We start from the raw sequence: 8,668 nt of genomic DNA, 5'->3' as shown, positions 1-8,668 counted from the left end.
GGACTCAATCCAATTGTTGGAAAGTTCTACATTTTTTTTTAAAGAAAGCTTGTTTATTTATTTTGAGGGAGAGAGCACAGGGGAGGGGCAGATAGAGAAGGGGAGAGAGAATCCGAAGCAGGCTCTGGGCTGTCAGCACAGAGCCTGACACTGGGCTCCATCTCACAAACCATGAAATCATAACCTGAACTGAAATCATGAGTTGGATGTTTAACCAAATGAGCCACCCAGGCACCCAAAAATTTCTACATTATTTATCTACCTGGAAACTGGAAATTAGGTCTAGAGGACCAATTAGATTCAGGTTAAATATGTTGGCAGGAATATCTCATAGTTTATTTGGGGTACATCTTATCACTCCAGGGAGCAAAAGATACCCAGAAGAAGGGACTTATACAGTAATGGGCAAAAATAAGATGCATTAGTATGAAAATATTAAGGTGTTCAATCAAGAAGATATAATTTATAGTATAGTGGTATGTATTGACATGGATGCACCACAGATTTTAGATTTAATGCCCTTCTTGGATAAAGAAATTTGGTTTATATACACAATGGAGTACTATGTGGCAATGAGAAAGAATGAAATATGGCCCTTTATGGCAACGTGGATGGAACTGGAGAGTGTTATGCTAAGTGAGATAAGCCATACAGAGAAAGACAGATACCATATGTGTTCACTCTTATGTGGATCCTGAGAAACTTAACAAGAACCCACGGGGGAGGGGAAGGGGAAAAAAAAAAAGAGGTTAGAGTGGGAGAGAGCCAAAGCATAAGAGACTCTTAAAAACTGAGAACAAACTAAGGGCTGATGGGGAGTGGGAGGGAGGGGAGGGTGGGTGATGGGTATTGAGGAGGGCACCTGTTGGGATGAGCACTGGGTGTTGTATGGAAACCAATTTGACAATAAATTTCATATATTAAAAACAAAAAAAATAATGCCCTTCGTCTAGCATCTGGGCATGTTTTTAGTAGACAAAACTAAACATAATATTGACCAATCCCAAGAAGCTGAGATGATGGAATTTCTTTGTATAATATGGAGAAAAGAATCCAAGACTCAAGGATTCTGAAATGAATTACCAAATATGTCACCCCTTTCCCCCAAACTGTCCCTGGAAGAACCCCGAAGACCTTCCTTTACCAAAGGCATGAGGCATATTTTGTTACAGAAGTACTAGAATCATTAAAACATGACTTAGTAGATGTTCCCTGTAGGTCAAGAATGCTAGCAATGTGTAGTTCCTATTTTTGGTGGAGTTGGGATATTCCAAAATAGAAGTCTTCAACAGTGACTGGCCTGAAATTTATGGTAGTCAGAATGGATACCAAGATCTTTGGAGGTGATTAATTGAGGATAGAGTCCCAGATAAATGGCAGTACACTATAGTCCTATATGACGATATGGCTGAAATGTCTCCACGTTTGGTGACAGAGGTCATCACGGTAGAAATGGAGCCCTGCATTCTATTGTTAGACCTGCCGTAGAGCCTACTGAATAATGTGGAGGCCAGGTTTCCTTGAGGAGGAAGCTTAGTAAGAGCTCTGTAAGTCCATAATGTGTATCTTACTCCTGGCTTTCCCCAAAGGGACCCATTACCATTTGATCTGAGTAACTACACTGGGGAAACTATACAAAAACTTGGACGATATCTGGGTACTGGCTGTTAGCTATCACTAATTCCTAACTGCCCAGAATGTCACTGTCCGCATGTTAGGGTGGGAGCCCGTGGGGATCAGGTAATGGAGTTTGGACCCAAGTCAACCTCATCATAGGCCTAGTGGAACCTTAACCGCCTCCTATAGTAGTTCCCCTAAGTTCCTGAGTCTCTAGTGGGAAAAGCTGTCTTTAGCAACTGATGGAATTCACACACTGTTCTGCTGGCCTGTGAAGTAAGAACTGTTAAGAAATGAATGGAGAAGAGGACACTTTTCCCAGAGCTTCTCCCTACCAAAATAATGAGTCAGTAACAGTACTACATGCCCGGGGGAACTGTGGAGATGAGTGTGACCAGAGAGGCATAACAGATGCAGCAGTGATGATTCCTATTACATGTTCATTTTTAACTTGTCAGTCTAGCTGGTCCAGCAGATGGAGAATATGGTGGATCTCTGCCATAATCTAGTCTATAGAGGCTTGGACTCCATCACTATGGTAGATTGTATTTTCCAGAGATGGCCGCACCAATGCATATCCCATTCCACATGTTTATCTTATAAGGTGACATTGGAATTCTTCTATTGAAAGGTGGGGTTATTTCTTCTCCCCTTGAATGAGTAGACCTTTATAACTGCCTTGACCAATAGAAGGCAGCAGATATGACCCAGTATGACTTCTGAGGCTAGGTTATAAAAGGGCACCATGGCATCACCCCACTCAGGACTCTTTTCCTTCAAACCCAGACACCATATTTGGTAATGAATACACCTTTAGATGATTCCAGCTCTTTGCCTTCGAGTTTCTCTGTTAGGATCCCAATGTCACAGAGCAAAGACAAACTGTCTTCACTGTGCACCCTGTCTAAATTCCTGATTCATGGGAACTATGAGAGATAGTACATGATTATGATTCTTGTTGTTTTAAGCAGGAAGTAATAGGCAATCTGTAATAGAATCTAATATATAGGGAATCCAGCTACATCAATAAATCATTTGAGGCATGTTGGGATAACCCTTTTATTATTTTTTTTATTTATTTTTGAGAGAGAAAGAGACAGAGCATGAGTGGGGGAGGGGCACAGAGAGAGGGAGACACAGAATCCAAAGCAGGCTCCAGGCTCTGAGCTGTCAGCACAGAGTCTGACACAGGGCTGGAACTCATGAATTACGAGATCATGACCTGAGCAGAAGTCGGATGCTTAACTGACTGAGCCACCCAGGCGCCTCAGGGATAACCCTTTTATTTATTTATTTTTAAATGTGAAATGTATTGTCAAATTGGTTTCCAAGGGATAACCCTTTTAAAGTCCTGAACTCTCTAGCCTCTGTATCAAAAGAGAAGTACAGTACTTGGTGAGTCTCTTTGGATTTGTTAAGCACATATATTGTGGTTGGGTGTATTGGCCCAGCCAATTATTGGACTGACCTGAAAAGTGGCCTCCTGAAGAGCCCAGAATAAAAGAGGTTTCTCCTAGTTCAGGCTCTAGGCAGCTCTGCCCTTGGCCCTTAAGATTCTGTACATCAGTAGCAGATCAGGATTCTGCGTGGGGACTCTTACAGTTCCAATGAAAGAACCACCAAGGAGGCAACTATGGTTTTCAAAGCTATGCCCTCTTGGGTAAGTAATTATTTTCCTACCTGGCTCTGGTTGGTATTGAATCCCAGATCATGAGACCCTAGGTGCCATGGGACCACAGCTACCCATCATGAACTGAGTGGTGGTCTGCCTGGGCCATATCCCTGGGAAACCGTCAGTGTCAATCGACTTAGATCTTATTCTCATAAGCCAATTGGAGTCACTGGAGAAGTGTTTTTTCACATGTGTTGCCCAGGGAGTATGGACCTGGTTGGAAGCATTCTGGAAAGAAGGTTGGGAGTCTTAAGTTCAATGTGTACATTTTCATGTGTCCTTACCCTTTCCTCTTCCACTGCTTCCACTGTGCCTGGTGTCCTTCAGTTCAGAGTCTTCTCTGTTTTACCCTCTCCTGAGACTAGTCTTCCACTCTCCCACAGAAAGCTAAAAGAAGGACAGTCATGGGGCGCCTGGGTGGCGCAGTCGGTTAAGCGTCCGACTTCAGCCAGGTCACGATCTCACGGTTCGTGAGTTCGAGCCCCACGTCGGGCTCTGGGCTGATGGCTCAGAGCCTGGAGCCTGTTTCCGATTCTGTGTCTCCCTCTCTCTCTGCCCCTCGCCCGTTCATGCTCTGTATCTCTCTGTCCCAAAAATAAATAAACGTTGAAAAAAAAAATTAAAAAAAAAAAAGAAGGACAGTCACTTGACTAGATACTGTGGGGGGGGGGGGGGGTTGCTGGAAATCTAACTGCTCCTGCAGCAGATTTGCAATCAATATTTTTTTTTTAGCCTCACTTTCACTCCCCATTTTCAGAGGTTCCCCAGGCAACCAATTTTTTTTTTTCTTTTTGGGATTCTGTGATATATATTGGGTTGCTTCTTGGCTTTCTCCACTGCTCGTGCAGGATCCAGCCTTTGCAAAACTCACAAGTCTGTCATCATTCATCCATTTTCTAGTTCCCAAAATTTTATTGTTTTTTTTTCCCCTCTATTCAGTTTGTCCCTGTGAGTTTATGGCTTTGGTTCCAAATCCCTTTCTCTGTGTTATGATGGGGTCTTGTGAGGAGGGAGTGGGGCATTTCATCTGTTCCCTTTAACTAGCCTATAAGACCAGAAGACAAAGGCTGGGAAAGCAGAAAGGCCAGGGGTGAGACCCTTTTTTGTGAAGGTGTGTCGTTTTTTCAGGGGAGGGAATTGCAAACTTAGAGGCACCTGTAGGATGTGGGTTGTGACCACAGTCTTTGAGAAGTCCCATGTTGTCAAGTACGTTCTCTTTAAGAGAGTTCAAGTTAATTACAAACTGAGTCCTGAAGCTTTCTGACTCTCCCATAAAAAGTGTCACAAAACTATAGTGTCTGACTTACTCATTTTGTGGAGGCTTAAGAAAAGCAAAATGAAGATGGCTTTGCTCTATCCTATGGTTTCCCAGAATGGAGAAGGGGCATTAAATAGTTTTGAGAACCCACCCCTAGTGAAACCAGTAGTTGCAAAGAAACACAAAACTCTGGAGCTTCTTCCAGAGAAGAGAGAATAACTGCTCTGCACTCTCATGTGTTAGTGAAGGTTGTTCCCCGAGCAGAAAGAAGGACTCCAGCAAAATTCTGGATTATTTAAGTGGAGTGGTGAGATAATTTATAAACTGAAGGAATTCACTGGAAGTAGAAGCTCAGAGCCAGGGGTGACTGCGGCTTGGAAAGGCAATTCTAGTAGTTATGTATTCATCTTTTTAACTGTTTGATTGAAGTGTATCCTACCTTCACAAATTATACACAAATGATAAATGTAGATAGCTTGATGAAGTGGCTAGGTATCTACTTTTACTTTGTATTTGAAGAACCATAACTGGGACATCAAATATGGAATTTTAAGATTAATATTGCTTGGGATGAGGCTAACATAGTCTGGTAGGGCACGATAATTCACCTTACAAGGACTGTATAACTTCCAGGATCGTTGTTCATGCTTCCAGTGACTCATCCGGGGCCGCTCCAAAGCAGACTCTGAAACAAGGATTGATGTGCAAGCAGTTTATTTAGGGGATACAGGAAATACCTGTAGGCAAGTAGAAGAAACAATACAGGCAAAGGAAGAGAGCCAGTAAAGTGCATAGTATTAAGCCGGTTACCACTGTGGGAGACTGGAGCTCAGTCTCACTGAAACTCTGGGACTGCAAAATACAAAGCTCAGAATGATGCCACCTAGTGGTGAGCAGGCTGGGCATTCTCTTACCAACTACCAAGAGTCCTGGTTTGAGGGGGGTGGGGGGTGGGGGGTGGGAGGGTAGTCAGTGTCAGTCCCGGACATTTGAGGCAGCCCAGCTTCAGGCGCAGAGGTGCAGACATTGGCAGCTGACGTCCACTGGAACACACTGGAAGGTCTGAAGGACATGCGCAAGACACCAACAGCATTAACTACCGTAACTACGTTTTCCATCCTAAATGCTTGGAAGCGTGGAGGGCACAGATGATGCTGAGTGCCAACATGGATTTTTTCTGCATTCTCTTCAACGTTCTCCTGCTGGAAGTTGACAATCATTTGCTACCAATAATGCGTAGAAGACTCTATAATTGTCAATTGGAATTGAGCCTCGTGACCCTATCATAAATCTGGGGTAAAAAAAAAAAAAAAGCTATTTCTAAAAGACTGAAAATTGGAATGAAAATATGAACAGTTATGGTGGCTTGAAGAAAATATACTGACTATGCATGAGGAGAACCTGAGGACGAACATTTGTGACAAATACCTGATGAAGCTGTTCAGGTGGTCAGTTTATATGAGAGTGGGTCACTGAATTCTCCCTTTTTCTCAGTTCCGTTAAGAGATGGGCAATGATTTCAAACAGTTTCTGTTTCATGCAGAAGCTCATTGGCTTTTCTGCTGAAGAATCCCCCGCTTGTCTCATCAGGATGATGAAATGGCTTCATCTTTCTGGAACACATGCACTTTTGTGAGAGCACGTGCATAACAGCATTGGCTCAAGAGCCACGTATCACTTTGTGAAAATGCGTTAAGGAAACCTAACTCAAAAAGTGGAGTTGAGAGGCCAGGAGGGGAGGGCTCTTACTTGAGCACCACTAGTCACAGCTTGCATCGTCCAGCAGGAAGAAGGAAGATTTCCTTGTGGCCTGGCAACAGCAAGCAGTCGGTGAGAGGGCGTAACCACTTCCGCCTCCTGCAAGTCAGTGAGAAGGTACCATGGCTAGAACTTTCATTTTCCTCCAGTGAACTTTTGTTCAAAACAACCGTCCCGGCTTACTTCTTTCCTCCGTAAAAGGACGCTCTCTCCGCCTTTGTACTTTGGACTCGCCTGTGGTTCACCACAGTTTGCTTGTCCTGAATTACAGTTATTCTGCTATTCCCAAGTCAACTCGATTTCTCTGGCTGAACTGCTTATTTTTTCCTTTCACAACGTTGCCCGTGCAAACAATCGAAATCCAGTCCTGCAAGGGAAGATCTAAACCTGTTTTCCACTTGAGAGATCAAGTGTATTAAGGTTGTGTAACCGGAGTTGTGGGCATACCTCTTTAAAAGGGTGAGCTGAGGCCTTTTCTTTGTATGATACGGTTACCAACTCCTCTGAACTACTCCTTGAGTCTGTATTTTGAAGATTGCGAAGAGACTTTGGAAAGACTTCATAAAGTGTCTTCATAAGGGTTTTCTGAATCTAATGGCAGAGATGAATAGATGAGTTCTTTCCCCAGCATCTTTGTATACATAAGCAAATAGCCTGGCATAGTTTGAAGAACCATTTCTAGATATTGTATTAGATGTCTTATGGAAATAATCGTTTATTAAACAAAAATTTCTAATAATTTTGGTGACTGTCTAGCTCCATCAGAGAATACAGTTAAGTATCTTGCCCTTATACGCTATGCATGGATTTCCAGTGCTGGCTCACATCCATACTGAAAAATGGAAACCTCTTATTAATACAAAAGCCCAAACTTTTTTTTTTTAATTTTTTTTTCAACGTTTCTTATTTATTTTTGGGACAGAGAGAGACAGAGCATGAACGGGGGAGGGGCAGGGAGAGAGGGAGACACAGAATCGGAAACAGGCTCCAGGCTCCGAGCCATCAACCCAGAGCCTGATGCGGGGCTCGAACTCACGGACCTCGAGATCGTGACCTGGCTGAAGTCGGACGCTTACCGACTGCGCCACCCAGGCGCCCCCAAACTTTTTTTTTTTAAGTAAGTGGCAGCAACCTAAATATATCTCCCCTTTTAAGTTGAAAAACGATTCTATTCTTTGCATTGAGACTTATTTTCAGGTATGTACTTTAGAAATTGGATTTATCATCACTTATTTTCATTGTTTTATTTAAAAATTTAATGTATTGGATTTAATATTTTTATCATATTTTGTGACACTGCTGCTTTCCTATTTACAGTAGACAAATTTGTTCTCTCTCTCTTTTTTTAATACATTTGTTGAAATAAAAAAGGGATTTGAGGGGCACCTGGCAGGCTCTGTGGGTAGAGAGCATCTGATTCTTGATCCTGGATCATGAGTTCAAGCCCCATGTTGGGCATGGAGCCTACTTAAAAAAAATTTTTTTTAAAAAAAGGGATTTGAGACCTTCAATATGATACAGCCAACATCGTTTGGCATAAGTCCCCAGTTCAAGCTCAGTGTTATGAGATACTAGCTTGCTTTTAGATCATGTTATATGCCTTTTGTTTCATTTGTACATGTTAACAACAGTATGTATTTTTCTCTATATTCAGATAATCCTCACTAACATGTATGCGCATATACACACACACGTGAATATACATATTTATGGGATAATTATTAGGCTAAAACATATGAAATTGCCTTTCTGTATGTTAAAAATGATTAAATATCAGGAAGCTCATATGGTTTAATCTAATACTCTCTCACTTAAAACTACTTCATGGAAATCCTGCCAAGTGATGTATAGCTCTAATTAATTCTTGTCGAAGGCCTTGGTGTGTGGGTGTATTATCATTCAGCCGTTTCTATAGTCGTCGGCATTTACTTTCCTATTTTCTGCATATGGAAACAGTTCTCCAGTTGTCCTTTGTAACAGCGCTTTTGCTTTCAAGGGGTAGATCCTCGGGAGTGGGAATGCTTTGTCAAAAGAAGTCTAGAGGCACCTGGGTGGCTTGACTTCCGCTCAGGTCATGATCTCACGGTTCACGAGTTCAATCCCTGCATGGAGCTCTCTGCTGTTAGCACAGAACCTGCTTCATATCCTCTGTTCTCCTCTCTTTCTGCCCCTCCCCCTTCTCATGCTCTCTCTCTCTCTCTCTCTCTCTCTCTCAAAAATAAATAAACGTTAAAAAAAAAAGGAGTCTATATTTTTTTATTTTAAGAGATATTGCCAGCTTGGGGCACCTGGGTGGCTCAGTCGGTTAAGCGTCTGACTTTGGCTCAGGTCGTGATCTCACGGTTCGTGAGTTCGAGCCCCGC

The sequence above is a fragment of the Prionailurus viverrinus genome, chromosome C1 (genome assembly GCF_022837055.1).
Source record: "Prionailurus viverrinus isolate Anna chromosome C1, UM_Priviv_1.0, whole genome shotgun sequence".
Taxonomy (NCBI): domain Eukaryota; kingdom Metazoa; phylum Chordata; class Mammalia; order Carnivora; family Felidae; genus Prionailurus; species Prionailurus viverrinus.
The sequence above is the reverse complement of the archived record's forward strand: the minus strand, read 5'-3'. Positions refer to the sequence as shown.